This window comes from Tribolium castaneum, chromosome 4 (assembly GCF_031307605.1).
Source record: "Tribolium castaneum strain GA2 chromosome 4, icTriCast1.1, whole genome shotgun sequence".
Classification (NCBI taxonomy): domain Eukaryota; kingdom Metazoa; phylum Arthropoda; class Insecta; order Coleoptera; family Tenebrionidae; genus Tribolium; species Tribolium castaneum.
Window position 1 is genome coordinate 19,630,001 of NC_087397.1, and position 20,467 is coordinate 19,650,467.

Below are 20,467 nucleotides of genomic sequence, written 5' to 3' on the forward strand. Positions count from 1 at the left end.
TCTTTCCTTAAAAATTAAAGCTGATAAAATTTCCTACAAAATAGTTTTTAGCATTTTTTTTTGAAGGACCAACCATAAGCGAGTTATAGATTTGGATATAAATAATCTTTAACAAAAATTTGCTTTAAAATAAAATGTTTGAAAAAAAGAAATTAAACTAAATTAATTGGGTCTAACACTTTAGTAGAGGAAAAAGGAGGAGACGTAAAAGTCACCAAAGTCTTCAGAGTCGTTTTTAATCGTCATATTAATAACAATAACATTAATAATAATAATACTAATAGTACTAAATTTGCTTGTATGCAAACGCTTAATTAAGGTGACAGTTTTTTGGTTTCTTGCTTATATCTCGAAAACAGTTACTCCTATCAATTTTTATCTTTTTACTAAAATTAAAGCTGATAAAATTTCCTACAAAATAGTTATTTGCATTTTTCTTGTAGAACCAAGTATAAGCGAGTTATAAAGATGGATATAAATAATATTTAACAAAAATTTGCTTTAAAATAAAATGTTTGAAATACTGAAATTAAACTAAATTAATTGTGTCTAACACTTTAGTAGAGGAAAAAGGAGAAGACATAAAAGTCACTAAAGGTTTTAGAGTCGTCTTTAATCGTCATACTAATAACAATTACCTTAATAATAATAATACTAATAGTACTAAATTTGCTTGTATGCAAACGCTTAATTAAGGTGACAGTTTTTTGGTTTCTTGCTTATATCTCGAAAACAGTTACTCCTATCAATTTTTATCTTTTTACTAAAATTAAAGCTGATAAAATTTTCTACAAAATAGTTTTTTGCATTTTTCATGTAGGACTAACCATAAGCGAGATATAAGTTTGAAAATAATCAATATTTAAAAAAAAAGTGCTTTAACAAAAAATGTCTTGTAATTTAAAATACACTTAATTTATTGGGTCCAATACTTTATTAGAAGAAAAAGGAGGTGACTTAAAAGTCACTGAAGTCTTCAGAGTCGTTTTAATATGCTGCATTTTTGTCTACGTCTCAAATATTGAAAACTGAATTACATTTTTGTTCAGTAACTGTTGCAGTTTTCACTTTGGTTTTTTGCTTATATCTCGAAAACAGTTACTACTATAAATTTTTACCATTTCTTTAAAATTAAAGCTGATAAAATTTCCCACAAAATAGTTATTTGCATTCCTTTTGTAAGACCAACCATAAGCGAGTTATAGAGTTGGATATAAATAATCTTTAACAAAAATTTGCTTTAAAATAAAATGTTTGAAAAACCGAAATTAAACTAAATTAATTGGGTCTAACACTTTAGTAGAGGAAAAAGGAGTAGACGTAAAAGTCTCCAAAGTCTTCAGAGTCGTTTTTAATCGTCATATTAATAACAATAACATTAATAATAATAATACTAATAGTACTAAATTTGCTTATATGCAAACGCTTAATTAAGGTAACAGTTTTTTGGTTTCTTGCTAATATCTCGAAAACAGTTACTCCTATCAATTTTTATCTTTTTACTAAAATTAAAGCTGATAAAATTTCCTACAAAATAGTTATTTGCATTTTTCATGTAGGACTAACCATAAGCGAGATATAAGTTTGAAAATAATTAATATTTAAAAAAAAAGTGCTTTAACAGAAAATGTCTTGTGATTTAAAATACACTTAATTTATTGGGTCCAATACTTTATTAGAAGAAAATGGAGGTGACATAAAAGTCACTGAAATCTTCAGAGTCGTTTTTAAGTGCTGCATTTTCGTCTTCGTCTCAAACATTGAAAACTGGATTACATTTTTGTTCAGTAACAGTCACAGTTTTCTTATTGGTTTTTTGCTTATATCTCGAAAACAGTTACTCCTATCAAATTTTATCTTTCTTTCAAAATTAATGCTGATAAAATTTCCAACAAAATAGTTATTTACATTTTTTTTGTAGGACCAAGCATAAACGAGTTATAGAGTTGGATATAAATAATATTTAACAAAAATTTGCTTTAAAATAAAATGCTTGAAAAACCGGAATTAAACTAAATTAATTGTGTCTAACACTTTAGTAGAGGAAAAAGGAAAAGACATAAAAGTCACTAAATGTTTCGGAGTCGTCTTTAGTCGTCATATTAATAACAATAACATTAATAATAATAATACTAATAGTACTAAATTTGCTTATATGCATACGTTTAACTAAGGTAACAGTTTTTTGGTTTCATGCTTATATCTCGAAAACAGTTACTCCTATCAATTTTTATCTTTTTTTCAAAATTAAAGCTGATAAAATTTCCAACAAAATAGTTATTTACATTTTTCTTGTAGAACCAAGCATAAACGAGTTATAGAGTTGGATATAAATAATATTTAACAAAAATTTGCTTTAAAATAAAATGCTTGAAAAACCGATATTAAACTAAATTAATTGGGTCTAACACTTTAGTAGAGGAAAAAGGAGAAGATATAAAAGTTACCAAAGTCTTCAGAGTTGTTTTTAGTACTAAATTTGCTTATATGCTAGCGCTTAATTAAAGTAACAGTTTTTTGGTTTCTTGCTTATATCTCGAAAACAGTTACTTCTATCTATTTATATCTTTTTACTAAAATTAAAGGTGATAAAATTTCCTACAAAATAGTAATTTGCATTTTTTATGTAGGACTAACCATAAGCGAAAAATAAGTTTGATAATAATTAATATTTAAAAAAAAGTGCTTTAACAGAAAATGTCTTGTGATTTAAAATACACTTAATTTAATGGGTCCAATACTTTATTAGAAGAAAAAGGAGGTGACATAAAAGTCACTGAAGTCTTCAGAGTCGGTTTTAAATGCTGCATTTTCGTCTTCGTCTCAAAAATTGAAAACTGAATTACATTTTTGTTCAGTAACAGTTACAGTTTTCTTATTGGTTTTTTGCTTATATCTCGAAAACAGTTACTCCTATCAATTTTTATCTTTTTTTTTAGGATTAAAGCTGATTAAATTTCCTACAAAATAGTTACTTGCATTTTTCTTGTAGGACCAACCATAAGCGAGTTATAGAGTTGGATATAAATAATCTTTAACAAAAATTTGCTTTAAAATAAAATGTTTGAAAAACCGAAATTAAACTAAATTAATTAAGACTAACACTTTAGTGGAGGAAAAAGGGGAAGACATAAAAGTCTCCAAAGTCTTGAGAGTCGTTTTTAGTCGTCATATTAATATCAATAACATTAATAATAATAATACTAATAGTACTAAATTTGCTTATATGCAAGCGCTTAATTAAGGTAACAGTTTCTTGCTTATATCTCGAAAACAGTTACTCCTATCAATTTTTATCTTTTTACTAAAATTAAAGCTGATAAAATTTCCTACAAAATAGTTATTTGCATTTTTCATGTAGGACTAACCATAAGCGAGATATAAGTTTAAAAATAATTAATATTAAAAAAAAAAGTGCTTTAACAGAAAATGTCTTGTGATTTATAATACACTTAATTTAATGGGTTCAATACTTTATTAGAAGAAAAAGGAGGTGACATAAAAGTCACTGAAGTCTTCAGAGTCGGTTTTAAATGCTGCATTTTCGTCTTCGTCTCAAACATTAAAAACTGAACTACATTTTTGTTCAGTAAAAGTTACAGTTTTCTTATTGGTTTTTTGCTTATATCTCGAAAACTGTTACTCCTATCCATTTTTATCTTTCTCTCAAAATTAAAGCAGATAAAATTTCCTACAAAATAGTTATTTGCATTTTTCTTGTAGGACCAACCATAAGCGAGTTATGGAGTTAGATATAAATAATCTTTAACAAAAATTTGATTTAAAATAAAATGTTTGAAAAACCGAAATTAAACTAAATTAATTAAGACTAACACTTTAGTGGAGGAAAAAGGAGAAGACATAAAAGTCACCAAAGTCTTGAAAGTCGTTTTTAGTCGTCATATTAATAACAGTAACATTTATAATAATAATACTAATAGTACTAAATTTGCTTATATGCAAGCGCTTAATTAAGGTAACAGTTTCTTGCTTATATCTCGAAAACAATTACTTCTATCAATTTTTATCTTTTTTTTAAAATTAAAGCTGATAAAATTTCCTACAAAATAGTTATTTGCATTTTTTATGTAGGACTAACCATAAGCGAGATATAAGTTTGAAAATAATTAATATTTAAAACAAAAGTGCTTTAACAGAAAATGCCTTGTGATTTAAAATACACTTAATTTATTGGATCCAATACTTTATTAAAAGAAAAAGAAGGTGACATAAAAGTCGCTGAAGTCTTCAGAGTCGTTTTTAAATGCTGCATTTTCGTCTTCGTCTCAAACATTGAAAACTGAATTACATTTTTATTCAGTAACTGTAACAGTTTTCACTTTGGTTTTTTGCTTATATCTCGAAAACAATTACTCCTATCAATTTTTATCTTTCTTTCAAAATTAAAGCTGATAAAATTTCCTACAAATTCGTTATTTACATTTTTCTTGTAGGACCAACCATAAGCGAGTTATAGAGTTGGATATAAATAATCTTTAACAAAAATTTGCTTTAAAATAAAATGTTTAAAAAACTAAAATTAAACTAAATTAATTGTGCCTAACACTTTAGTAGAGGAAAAAGGAGAAGTCATAAAAGTCACCAAAGTCTTCAGAGTTGTTTTTAGTACTAAATTTGCATATATGCAAGCGCTCAATTAAGGTAACAGTTTTTTGATTTCTTGCTTATATCTCGAAAACAGTTACACCTATCAATTTTTATCTTTTTACTAAAATTTTTACTAAAATTAAAGTGACAGTAAATGCTGCATTTTCGTCTTCGTCTCAAACATTGAAAACTGAATTACATTTAAGACTTTAGTGACTTTTATGTCTCCTCCTTTTTCCTCTACTAAAGTGTTAGACACAATTAATTTAGTTTAATTTCAGTTTTTCAAACATTTTATTTTAAAGCAAATTTTTGTTAAATATTAAAAATTATAAAATGGCTTAGATTGCCTAAAAACACAGATCACACATGATCTTTTGCATAGAAATGAGAAAACGCTCATGTAACACACAAAATAATCTACATTTTTCCTTATTAAAAGTATTATTATTATTATTACTTTTGTTACTATTACTATTATTATTATTGTTAATATTATTATTATTATTATTTATATTATAATTATTATTATTATTGTTATTATTATTATTATTATTATTATTATTATTATTATTATTATTATTATAATTGGTATTATTAAAAACCGATTATAACTTTTGTATAGTATTGTTTTTATACCAGTTTTAAAATGAGTGATTAATTTTAGACAATTTCTTGCCTAAAAACTATAAAATGGCTTAGATTGCCTAAAAACACAGAAAACACATTATCTTTTGCATAGAAATAAGAAAACGCTCATATAACACAAAATAAGCTTCATTTTTGCTTAGAAAACTAAGCTTACTTTTATTACTACTATTATTATTATTTTTATTATTATTACTATTATTTTTATTATTATTATTATTATTATTATTATTATTATTATTATTATTATTATTATTATTATTATTATTATTATTATTATTATTAAAAACCGATTTTAACTTTTGTATAGTAAATGTTTTTATACCAGTTTTAAAATGAGTTATTAATTTTAGACAATTTCTTGCCTAAAAACACAGATCACAGATGATCTCTTGCATAGAAATGAGAAAACGCTCAGATAACACAAAATAAGCTTCATTTTTGCTTAGAAAAACTAAGCTTTAATTTAGAAAGAAATTCATTATTATAAGTATTATTATCATTATTATTATTATTATTATTATTAACTTTTGTATAATAAATGTTTTTATACCAGTTTTAAAATGAGTTATTAATTTTATTCAATTTCTTGCCTAAAAACACAGATCACAGATGATCTCTTGCATAGAAATGAGAAAACGCTCATATAACACAAAATAAGCTTCATTTTTGCTTAGAAAACTAAGCTTACTTTTATTACTATTATTATTATTATTATTATTATTATTATTATTATTATTATTATTATTATTATTATTAATATTGTTATTATTATTGTTAATATTATTATTATTATTATTATTATTAAAAACCGATTATAACTTTTGTATAGTAAATGTTTTTATACCAGTTTTAAAATGAGTTATTAATTTTAGACAATTTCTTGCCTAAAAACACAGATCACAGATGGTTTCTTGCATAGAAATGAGAAAACACTTATATAACACACAAAATAAGCTTCATTTTTGCTTAGAAAACTAAGCTTACTTTTATTACTATTATTATTATTTTTATTATTATTATTGTTATTATTATTATTATTATTGGTATTATTATTATTATTATTGTTATTATTATTATTATTATTATTATTATTATTATTGTTATTATTATTATTATTATTATTATTATTATTATTATTATTATTGGTATTATTAAAAACCGATTATAACTTTTGTATAGTATTGTTTTTATACCAGTTTTAAAATGAGTGATTAATTTTAGACAATTTCTTGCCTAAAAACTATAAAATGGCTTAGATTGCCTAAAAACACAGATCACACAATATCTTTTGCATAGAAATGAGAAAACGCTCATATAACACAAAATAAGCTTCATTTTTGCTTAGAAAACTAAGCTTACTTTTATTACTACTATTATTATTATTTTTATTATTATTACTATTATTTTTATTATTATTATTACTATTATTATTATTATTATTATTATTATTATTATTATTAATATTATTATTATTAAAAACCAATTTTAGCTTTTGTATAGTAAATGTTTTTATACCAGTTTTAAAATGAGTTATTAATTTTAGACAATTTCTTACCTAAAAACACAGATCACAGATGATCTCCTGCATAGAAATGAGAAAACGCTCAGATAACACAAAATAAGCTTCATTTTTGCTTAGAAAAACTAAGCTTTAATTTAGAAAGAAATTCATTATTATAAGTATTATTATTATTATTATTATTATTAACTTTTGTATAGTAAATGTTTTTATACCAGTTTTAAAATGAGTTATTAATTTTATTCAATTTCTTGCATAAAAACACAGATCACAGATGATCTCTTGCATAGAAATGAGAAAACGCTCATATAACACAAAATAAGCTTCATTTTTGCTTAGAAAACTAAGCTTACTTTTATTGCTATTATTATTATTTTTAATATTATTATTATTATTATTATTATTGTTATTATTATTGTTAATATTATTATTATTATTATTATTATTAAAAACCGATTATAACTTTTGTATAGTAAATGTTTTTATACCAGTTTTAAAATGAGTTATTAATTTTAGACAATTTCTTGCCTAAAAACACAGATCACAGATGATTTCTTGCATAGAAATGAGAAAACGCTCATATAACACAAAATAAGCTTCATTTTTGCTTAGAAAACTAAGCTTATTTTTATTACTATTATTAATTTTTTAATATTATTATTATTATTATTATTATTATTATTATTGTTATTGTTATTATTATTATTATTATTATTATTATTATTATTAAAAAATTATATTAAACAGACAGAATACGTCGTATTCTGACACAAAAAATCGAATTACGTTATAGACTTGACGAGAACGGCGTATCTCGGACTCTTATAGGACTCTTATAGGGTCAAAAAGTATCAGTTTGGATTAAAACAAATTATTTTTGTTGACTCTCAGTCAACAGTTGTTCATCAGTTCAAACAAAAACGGCTTATTTTAGACGATCTTTTGCTTTGAACAAGAAAACTTACATCGAACAGACTAAAAACGTATTAATCTGGCATAAAAGAGCAATTTATGTATCACTTTGGATAAAGGCAGCTAATCCTATTCGTTTCATTGCTTAAAATAGACAAAATTGTTAATAAATCTAACAAAAACGCTGTATTCTAGCACAAAATACTAATTACATTATAGTTTCGACGAGAATAGCTTATTTGGAATGATTCTATGCTTCCAAACGAGTAAATTTTTATTAAACAGATGCCAATCATCATGTTTTGTCCTATAAAGACATTTTATATTGCAGTTTGTATTAAAACAAAATATTTTCGTTGATTCTTTGTTAGAAGCAGCAAACCTAGCATTAAAGAATCTGAAAACTTTGTATTCGGACACAAACCACCGAATTTTGTATGCATTTTTGTCTTCGTCTCAAACATTGAAAACTGAATTACATTTTTGTTCAGTAACTGTAACAGTTTTCACTTTGGTTTTTTGCTTATATCTCGAAAACAATTACTCCTATCAATTTTTATCTATCCTTCAAAATTAAAGCTGATAAAATTTCCTACAAAATAGTTATTTGCATTTCTTTTGTAAGACCAACCATAAGCGAGTTATAGAGTTGGATATAAATAATCTTTAACAAAAATTTGCTTTAAAATAAAATGTTTGAAAAACCTAAATTAAACTAAATTAATTGAGTCTAACACTTTAGTATAGAAAAAAGGAGAAGACATAAAAGTCACCAAAGTCTTCAGAGTCGTTTTTGGTCGTCATATTAATAACAATAACATTAATAATAATAATACTAATAGTACTAAATTTGCTTATATGCAAACGCTTTATTAAGGTAACAGTTTTTTGGTTTCTTGCTTATATCTCGAAAACAGTTACTCCTATCAATTTTTATCTTTTTACTAAAACTAAAGCTGATAAAATTTCCTACAAAATAGTTATTTGCATTTTTCTTGTAGGACCAAGTATAAGCGAGTTATAAAGATGGATATAAATAATATTTAACAAAAATTTGCTTTAAAATAAAATGTTTGAAATACTGAAATTAAACTAAATTAATTGTGTCTAACACTTTAGTAGAGGAAAAAGGAGAAGACATAAAAGTCACCAAAGTCTTCAGAGTCGTTTTTGGTCGTCATATTAATAACAATAACATTAATAATAATAATACTAATAGTACTAAATTTGCTTGTATGCAAACGCTTAATTAAGGTGACAGTTTTTTGGTTTCTTGCTTATATCTCGAAAACAGTTACTCCTATCAATTTTTATCTTTTTACTAAAATTAAAGCTGATAAAATTTCCTACAAAATAGTTATTTGCATTTTTTATGTAGGACTAACCATAAGCGAGATATAAGTTTGAAAATAATTAATAATTAAAAAAAAATGTGTTTTAACAAAAAATGTCTTGTGATTTAAAATACACTTAATTTATTGGATCCAATACTTAATTAGAAGAAAAAGGAGGTGACAGTAAATGCTGCATTTTTGTCTTCGTCTCAAACATTGAAAACTGAATTACATTTTTGTTCAGTAACAGTTACAGTTTTCTAATTGATTTTTTGCCTATATCTCGAAAACAGTTACTCTTATCAAATTTTATCTTTCTTCCTAAATTAAAGCTGATAAAATTTACAACAAAATAGTTATTTACATTTTTCTTGTAGGACCAAGCATAAACGAGTTATAGAGTTGGATATAAATAATATTTAACAAAAATTTGCTTTAAAATAAAGTGCTCGAAAAACCGGAATTAAACTAAATTAATTGTGTCTAACACTTTAGTAGAGAAAAAAAGAGAAGACATAAAAGTCACTAAATGTTTCAGAGTCGTCTTTAGTCGTCATATTAATAACAATAACATTAATAATAATAATACTAAAAGTACTACATTTGCTTATATGCAAACGCTTAATTAAGGTAACAGTATTTTGGTTTCTTGCTTATATCTCGAAAACAGTTACTCCTATCAATTTTTATCTCTTTTTCAAAATTAAAGCTGATAAAATTTCCTACAAAATGGTTATTTGCATTTTTTTGTAGGACCAACCATAAGCGAGTTATAGAGTTGGATATAAATAATCATTAACAAAAATTTGCTTTAAAATAAAATGTTTGAAAAACCGATATTAAACCAAATTAATTGGGTCTAACACTTTAGTAGAGGAAAAAGAAGAAGACATAAAAATCACCAAAGTCTTCAGAGTTGTTTTTAGTACTAAATTTGCTTATATGCAAGAGCTTAATTAAGGTAACAATTTTTTGGTTTCTTGCTTATATCTCGAAAACAGTTACTTCTATTAATTTTTATCTTTTTACTAAAATTAAAGCTGATAAAATTTCCTACAAAATAGTAATTTGCATTTTTCATGTAGGACTAACCATAAGCGAGATGTAAGTTTGAAAATAATTAATATTTAAAAAAAAAGTGCTCTAACAGAAAATGTCTTGTGATTTAAAATACACTTAATTTAATGGGTCCAATACATTATTAGAAGAAAAAGGAGGTGACATAAAAGTCACTGAAGTCTTCAGAGTCGATTTTAAATGCTGCATTTTCGTCTTTGTCTCAAACATTGAAAACTGAATTACGTTTTTGTTCAGTAACAGTTACAGTTTTCTTATTGGTTTCTTGCTTATATCTCGAAAACAGTTACTCCTATTAATTTTTATCTTTTTTTCAAAATTCGAGCCGATAAAATTTTCTACAAAATAGTTATTTGCATTTTTCTTGTAGGAACAACCATAAGCGCTTTATAGAGTTGGATATAAATAATCTTTAACAAAAATTTGCTTTAAAATAAAATGTTTGAAAAACCGAAATTAAACTAAATTAATTAAGACTAACACTTTAGTAGAGGAAAAAGGAGAAGACATAAAAGTCACCAAAGTCTTGAAAGTCGTTTTTAGTCGTCATTAATAACAATAACATTAATAATAATAATACTAATATTACTAAATTTGCTTATATGCAAGCGCTTAATTAAGGTAACAGTTTTTTTGTTTCTTGCTTATATCTCGAAAACAGTTACTCTTATTAATTTTTATCTTTTTACTAAAATTAAAGCTGATAAAATTTTTTACAAAATAGTAATTTGCATTTTTCATGTAGGACTAACCATAAGCGAGATGTAAGTTTGAAAATAATTAATATTTAAAAAAAAAGTGTTTTAACAAAAAATGTCTTGTGATTTAAAATACACTTAATTTAATGGGTCCAATACTTTATTAGAAGAGAAAGAAGGTGACATAAAAATCACTGAAGTCTTCAGAGTCGATTTTAAATGCTGCATTTTCGTCCTTGTCTCAAACATTGAAAACTGAATTACATTTTTGTTCAGTAACAGTTACAATTTTCTTATTGGTTTTTTGCTTATATCTCGAAAACAATTACTCCTATCAATTTTTATCTTCTTTTCAAAATTCAAGCTGATAAAATTTCCTACAAAATAGTTATTTGCATTTTTCTTGTAGGATCAACCATAAGCGAGTTATAGAGTTGGATATAAATAATCTTTAACAAAAATTTGCTTTAAAATAAAATGTTTGAAAAACCTAAATTAAACTAAATTAATTGAGTCTAACACTTTAGTATAGGAAAAAGGAGGAAACATAAAAGTCACCAAAGTCATCAGAGTCGTTTTTGGTCGTCATATTAATAACAATAACATTAATAATAATAATACTAATAGTACTAAATTTGCTTATATGCAAGCGCTTTATTAAGGTAACAGTTTTTTGGTTTCTTGTTTATATCTCGAAAACAGTTTCTCCTATTAATTTTTATCTTTTTACTAAAATTAAAGCTGATAAAATTTCCTACAAAATAGTTATTTGCATTTTTCTTGTAGGACCAAGTATAAGCGAGTTATAAAGATGGATATAAATAATATTTAACAAAAATTTGCTTTAAAATAAAATGTTTGAAATACTGAAATTAAACTGAATTAATTGTGTCTAACACTTTAGTAGAGGAAAAAGGAGAAGACATAAAAGCCACTAAAGGTTTCAGAGTCGTCTTTAATCGTCATACTAATAACAATAACATTAATAATAATACTAATAGTACTAAATTTGCTTGTATGCAAACGCTTAATTAAGGTGACAGTTTTTTGGTTTCTTGCTTATATCTCGAAAACAGTTACTCCTATCAATTTTTATCTTTTTACTATAATTAAAGCTGATAAAATTTCCTACAAAATAGTTTTTTGCATTTTTCATGATAAAATTTCCTACAAAATAGTTATTTGCATTTTTTGTAGGACCAACCATAAGCGAGTTATAGAGTTGGATATAAATAATTTTTAACAAAAATTTGCTTTAAAATAAAATGTTTGAAAAACCGATATTAAACCAAATTAATTGGGTCTAACACTTTAGTAGAGGAAAAAGGAGAAGACATAAAAGTCACCAAAGTCTTCAGAGTTGTTTTTAGTACTAAATTTGCTTATATGCAAGCGCTTAATTAAGGTAACAGTTTTTTTGTTTCTTGCTTATATCTCGAAAACAGAAACAAGACACTTTCTGTTAAAGCACTTTTGTTTTAAATATTAATTATTTTCAAACTTATATCTCGCTTATGGCTAGTCCTACATGAAAAATGCAAATAACTATTTTGTAAGAAATTTTTTCAGCTTTAATTTTAGTAAAAAGATAAAAATTGATGGGAGTAACTGTTTTCGAGATATAAGCAAGAAACCAAAAAACTGTTACCTTTATTAAGCGCTTGCATATAAGCAAATTTAGTACTAAAAACAACTCTGAAGACTTTGGTGACTTTTATGTCTTCTCCTTTTTCCTCTACTAAAGCGTTAGACCCAATTAATTTAGTTTAATATCGGTTTTTCAAACATTTTATTTTAAGAAAATTTTTGTTAAAGATTATTTATATCCAACTCTATAACTCGCTTATGGTTGGTCCTACAAAAAAATGCAAATAACTATTTTGTAGGAAATTTTATCAGCTTTAATTTTGAAAAAAAGATAAAAATTGATAGGAGTAACTGTTTTCGAGATATAAGCAAGAAACCAAAAAACTGTTACCTTAATTAAGCGTTTGCATATAAGCAAATTTAGTACTATTAGTATTATTATTATTAATGTTATTGTTGTAAATCTGTCGACTAAAGACGACTCTGAAATTTTTAGAGACTTTTATGTCTTCTCCTTTTTCCTCCACTAAAGTGTTAGACACAATTAATTTAGTTTAATTTCAGGTTTTCAAACATTTTATTTTAAAGCAAATTTTTGTTAGATATTATTTATATCCATCTCTATAACTCGCTTATGTTTGGTCCCACAAGAAAAATGCAAATAACTACTTTGTTGGAAATTTTATCAGCTTTAATTTTGAAAAAAAGATAAAATTTAATAGGTGCAACTGTTTTCGAGATATAAGCAAAAAACCAATAAGAAAACTGTAACTGTTACTGAACAAAAATGTAATTCAGTTTTCAATGTTTGAGACGAAGACAAAAATGCAGCATTTAAAACAGACTTCGAAAACTTCAGTAACTTTTATGTCACCTCCTTTTTCTTCTAATAAAGTATTGAACCCATTAAATTAAGTGTATTTTAAATCACAAGACATTTTCTGTTAAAGCACTTTTTTTTTAAATATTAATTATTTTCAAACTTATATCTCGCTTATGGTTAGTCCTACATAAAAAATGCAAATAACTATTTTGTAGGAAATTTTATCAGCTTTAATTTTAGTTAAAAGATAAAAATTGATAGGAGTAACTGTTTTCGAGATATAAGCAAGAAACTGTTACCTTAATTAAGCGCTTGCATATAAGCAAATTTAGTACTATTAGTATTATTATTATTATTGTTATTGTTATTAATATGACGACTAAAAACGACTCTTAAAGCTTTGGTGACTTTTATGTCTTCCCTTTTTTCCTCCACTAAAGTGTTAGTCTTAATTAATTTAGTTTAATTTCGGTTTTTCAAACATTTTATTTTAAAGCAAATTTTTGTTAAAGATTATTTATATCCAACTCTATAACTCGCTTATGGTTGGTCCTACTAGAAAAATGCAAGTAACTATTTTGTAGAAAATTTTATCAGCTTTAATCCTGGAAGAAAAATAAAAATTGATAGGAGTAACTGTTTTCGAGATATAAGCAAAAAACCAATAAGAAAACTGTAACTGTTACTGAACAAAAATGTAATTGAGTTTTAAATTTTTGAGACGAAGACGAAAATGCAGCATTTAAAATCGACTCTGAAGACTTCAGTGACTTTTATGTCACCTCCTTTTTTTTCTAATAAAGTATTGGACCCATTAAATTAAGTGTATTTTAAATCACAAGACATTTTCTGTTAAAGCACTTTTTTTTTAAATATTAATTATTATCAAACTTATTTTTCGCTTATGGTTAGTCCTACATAAAAAATGCAAATTACTATTTTGTAGGAAATTTTATCAGCTTTAATTTTAGTAAAAAGATAAAAATTGATAGGAGTAACTGTTTTCGAGATATAAGCAAGAAACCAAAAAACTGTTACCTTAATTAAGCGCTTGCATATAAGCAAATTTAGTACTAAAAACAACTCTGAAGACTTTGGTGACTTTTATGTCTTCTCCTTTTTCCTCTACTAAAGTGTTAGACCCAATAAATTTAGTTTAATATCGGTTTTTCAAACATTTTATTTTAAAGCAAATTTTTGTTAATGATTATTTATATCCAACTCTATAACTCGCTTATGGTTGGTCCTACAAAAAAATGCAAATAACTAGTTTGTAGGAAATTTTATCAGCTTTAATTTTGAAAAAAAGATAAAAATTGATAGGAGTAACTGTTTTCGAGATATAAGCAAGAAACCAATAAGAAAACTGTGACTGTTACTGAACAGAAATGTAATCCAGTTTTCAATGTTTGAGACGAAGACGAAAATGCAGCATTTAAAAACGACTCTGAAGACTTCAGTGACTTTTATGACACCTCCTTTTTCTTCTAGTAAAGTATTGGACCCAATAAATTAAGTGTATTTTAAATCACAAGACATTTTCTGTTAAAGCACTTTTTTTTAAATATTAATTATTTTCAAACTTATATCTTGTTTATGGTTAGTCCTACATGAAAAATGCAAATAACTATTTTGTAGGAAATTTTATCAGCTTTAATTTTAGTAAAAAGATAAAAATTGATAGGAGTAACTGTTTTCGAGATATTAGCAAGAAACCAAAAAACTGTTACCTTAATTAAACGTTTGCATATAAGCAAATTTAGTACTATTAGTATTATTATTATTAATGTTATTGTTATTAATATGACGATTGAAAACGACTCTGAAGACTTTGGGGACTTTTACGTCTACTCCTTTTTCCTCTACTAAAGTGTTAGACCCAATTAATTTAGTTTAATTTCGGTTTTTCAAACATTTTATTTTAAAGCAAATTTTTGTTAAAGATTATTTATATCCAACTCTATAACTCGCTTATGGTTGGTCCTACAAAAAAATGCAAATAACTATTTTGTAGGAAATTTTATCAGCTTTAATTTTAAAAGAAAGATAAAAATTTATAGGAGTAACTGTTTTCGAGATATAAGCACGAAACCAAAAAACTGTCACCTTAATTAAGCGTTTGCATACAAGCAAATTTAGTACTATTAGTATTATTATTATTAATGTTATTGTTATTAGTATGACGATTAAAGACGACTCTGAAACCTTTAGTGACTTTTATGTCTTCTCCTTTTTCCTCTACTAAAGTGTTAAACACAATTAATTTAGTTTAATTTCAGTATTTCAAACAATTTATTTTAAAGCAAATTTTTGTTAAATATTATTTATATCCAACTCTATAACTCGCTTATGGTTGGTCTTACAAAAGAAATGCAAATAACTATTTTGTAGGAAATTTTATTAGCTTTAATTTTGAAGGATAGATAAAAATTGATAGGAGTAATTGTTTTCGAGATATAAGCAAAAAACCAAAGTGAAAACTGTTACAGTTACTGAACAAAAATGTAATTCAGTTTTCAATGTTTGAGACGAAGACGAAAATGCATCATTTAAAAACGACTCTGAAGACTTCAGTGACTTTTATGTCACCTCCTTTTTCTTCTAATAAAGTATTGGACCCAATAAATTAAGTGTATTTTAAATCACAAGACATTTTCTGTTAAAGCACTTTTTTTTAAATATTAATTATTTTCAAACTTATATCTCGCTTATGGTTAGCCCTACATAAAAAATTCAAATAACTATTTTGTAGGAAATTTTATCAGCTTTAATTTTAGTAAAAAGATAAAAATTGATAGGAGTAACTGTTTTCGAAGTATAAGCAAGAAACTGTTACCTTAATTAAGCGCTTGCATATAAGCAAATTTAGTAATATTAGTATTATTATTATTAATGTTATTGTTATTAATATGACGACTAAAAACGACTCTCAAGACTTTGGTGACTTTTATGTCTTCTCCTTTTTTCTCTACTAAAGTGTTAGTCTTAATTAATTTAGTTTAATTTCGGTTTTTCAAACATTTTATTTTAAAGCAAATTTTTGTTAAAGATTATTTATATCCAACTCTATAACTCGCTTATGGTTGGTCCTACAAGAAAAATGCAAATAACTATTTTGTAGGAAATTTTTTCAGCTTTAATTTTAGTAAAAAATAAAAATTGTTTGGAGTAAATGTTTTCGAGATATAAGCAAAAAACTAAAAAAATTGTTACCTTAAATAAGCGCTTGCATATAAGCAAATTTAGTACTACTAGTATTGTTATTATAAATGTTATTGTTATTAATATGACGACTAAAGACAACTCTAAGACTTTAGTGACTTTTATGTCTCCTCCTTTTTCTTCTACTAAAATGTTAGACCCAATTAATTTTGTTTAATTTCAATTTTTCATACATTTTATTTTAAAGCAAATTTTTGTTAATGATTATTTATATCCAACTCTATATAAATTAATTGGGTCTAACGCTTTAGTAGAGGAAGAAGGAGGAGACGTAAAATTTACCAAAGCTGATAAAATTTCCTACAAAATAGTTATTTGCATTTTTCTTGTAGGACCAACCATAAGCGAGTTATGGAGTTGGATATAAATAATCTCTAACAAAAATTTGCTTTAAAATAAAATGTTTGAAAAACCGAAATTAAACTAAATTAATTAAGATTAACACTTTAGTAGAGGAAAAAGGAGAAGACATAATAGTCACCAAAGTCCTGAGAGTCGTTTTTAGTCGTCATATTAATAACAATAACATTAATAATAATAATACTAATAGTACTAAGTTTGCTTATATGCAAGCGCTTAATTAAGGTAACAGTTATTTGGTTTCTTGCTTATATCTTGAAAACAGTTACTCCTATCAATTTTTATCTTTTTTTCAAAATTAAAGCTGATAAAATTTCCTACAAAATAGTTATTTGCAGTTTTCATGTAAGACTAACCATAAGTGAGATATAAGTTTAAAAATTATTAATATTTTAAAAAAAAGTGCTTTAACAGAAAATGTCTTGTGATTTAAAATACACTTAATTTATTGGGTCCAATACTTTATTAGAAGAAAAAGGAGGTGACATAAAATTCGCTGAAGTCTTCAGAGTCGTTTTTAATGCTGCATTTACGTCTTCGTCTCAAATATTGAAAACTGAATTACATTTTTGTTTAGTAACTGTAACAGTTTTCACTTTGGTTTTTTGCTTATATCTCGAAAACAGTTACTCCTATCAAATATTATCTCTCTTCCAAAATTAAAGCCGATAAAATTTCCAACAAAATAGTTATTTACATTTTTCTTGTAGGACCAAGCATAAACGAGTTATAGAGTTGGACATAAATAATATTTAACAAAAATTTGCTTTAAAATAAAATGTTAGAAAAACCGAAATTAAACTAAATTAATTGAGTCTAACACTTTAGTATAGGAAAAAGGAGAAGACATAAAAGTCACCAAAGTCTTCAGAGTCGTTTTTAGTCGTCATATTAATAACAATAACATTAATAATAATAATACTAATAGTACTAAATTTGCTTATATGCAAGCGCTTAATTAAGGTAACAGTTTTTTGGTTTCTTGCTTATATCTCGAAAACAGATACTCCTATCAATTTTTATCTTTTTACTAAAGTTAAAGCTGATAAAATTTCCTACAAAATAGTTATTTGCATTTTTCATGTAGAACTAACCATAAGCGAGATATAAGTTTGAAAATAATTAAAATTTAAAAAAAAAGTGCTTTAACAGAAAATGTCTTGTGATTTAAAATACACTTAATTTATTGGGTCCAATACTTTATTAGAAAAAAAAGGAGGTGACATATAAGTCACTGAAGTCTTCAGAGTCGTTTTTAAATGCTGCATTTTTGTCTTTGTCTCAAACATTGAAAACTGAATTACATTTTTGTTCAGTAACAGTTACAGTTTTCTTATTGGTTTTTTGCTTATATCTCAAAAACAGTTACTCCTATCAAATATTATCTTTTTTCCAAAATTAAAGCTGATAAAATTTCCAACAAAATAGTTATTTGCATTTCTTTTGTAAAACTAACCATAAGCGAGTTATAGAGTTGGATATAAATAATCTTTAACAAAAATTTGCTTTAAAATAAAATGCAAGAAAAACCGAAATTAAACTAAATTAATTGTGTCTAACACTTTAGTAGAGGAAAAAGGAGGAGATATGAAAGTCACTAAAGTCTTCAGAATCGTCTTTAGTCGTCATATTAATAACAATAACATTGATAATAATAATACTAATAGTACTAAATTTGCTTATATGCAAACGCTTAATTAAAGTAACAGTTTTTTGGTTTCTTGCTTATATCTCGAAAACAGTTACTCCTATCAATTTTTATCTTTTTACTAAAATTAAGGCTGATAAAATTTCCTACAAAATAGTTATTTGCATTTTTCATGTAGGACTAACCATAAGCGAGATATAAGTTTGAAAATAATTACAATTTAAAAAAAAGTGCTTCAACAAAAAATGTCTTGTGATTTAAAATACACTTAATTTATTGGGTCCAATAATCTATTTGAAGAAAAAAAAGGTGACAGAAAGGTCACTGAAGCCTTTAGAGTCGTTTGTAAATGCTGCATTTTCGTCTTCGTCTCAAACATTGAAAACTGAATTACATTTAAGACTTTAGTGACTTTTATGTCTCCTCCTTTTTCCTCTACTAAAGTGTTAGACACAATTAATTTAGTTTAATTTTAGTTTTTCAAACATTTTATTTTAAAGCAAATTTTTGTTAAATATTAAAAACTATAAAATGGCTTATATTGCCTAAAAACACAGATCACACATGATCTTTTGCATAGAAATGAGAAAACGTTCATGTAACACACAAAATAAGCTCCATTTTTCCTTATTAAAAGTATTATTATTATTATTATTGTTAATATTATTATTATTATTATTATTAACTTTTGTATAGTAAATGTTTTTATACCAGTTTTAAAATGAGTTATTAATTTTAGACTATTTCTTGCCTAAAAACACAGATCACACATGATCTTTTGCATAGAAATGAGAAAACGCTCATATAACACAAAATAAGCTTCATTTTTGCTTAGAAAACTAAGCTTACTTTTATTACTACTATTATTATTATTTTAATATTATTATTATTATTACTATTATTATTATTATTACTATTATTATTATTATTATTATTACTAATATTGTTATTGTTATTATTATTATTAAAAACCGATTATAACTTTTGTATAGTAAATGTTTTTATACCAGTTTTAAAATGAGTTATTAATTTTAGACAATTTCTTGCCTAAAAACACAGATCACAGATGATCTCTTGAATAGAAATGAGAAAACGCTCATATAACACAAAATAAGCTTTATTTTTGCTTAGAAAACTAAGCTTACTTTTATTACTACTATTATTATTATTATTTTTATTATTATTATTACTATTATTTTTATTATTATTATTAATATTATTATTATTAAAAACCGATTATAACTTTTGTATAGTAAATGTTTTTATACCAGTTTTAAGATGAGTTATTAATTTTATTCAATTTCTTGCCTAAAAACACATCACAGATGATCTCTTGCATAGAAATGAGAAAACGCTCATATAACACACAAAATAAGCTTCATTTTTGCTTAGAAAACTAAGCTTACTTTTATTACTATTATTATTATTATTATTATTATTATTATTATTAATATTATTATTATTATTATTATTATTATTATTATTATTATTAATATTATTATTATTATTATAATTATTATTATTATTATTATTATTAACTTTTGCATAGTAAATGTTTTTATACCAGTTTTAAAATGAGTTATTAATTTTAGACAATTTCTTGCCTAAAAACACATCACAGATGATTTCTTGCATAGAAATGAGAAAACGCTCATATAACACACAAAATAAGCTTCATTTTTGCTTAGAAAACTAAGCTTACTTTTATTACTATTATTATTTTTATTATTATTATTACTATTATTATTATTATTATTATTATTATTATTATTATTATTATTATTATTATTATTATTATTATTATTATTATTATTACTATTATTTTTATTATTATTATTATTTTTATTATTATTGTTATTATTATTATTATTATTAAAAACTTATAATAAACAGACAGAAAACGTCGTATTCTGACACAAAAAAACGAATTACGTTATAGACTTGACGAGAACGGCGTATCTCGGACTCTTATAGGATTCTTATAGGGTCAAAAAGTATCAGTTAGGATTAAAACAAATTATTTTTGTT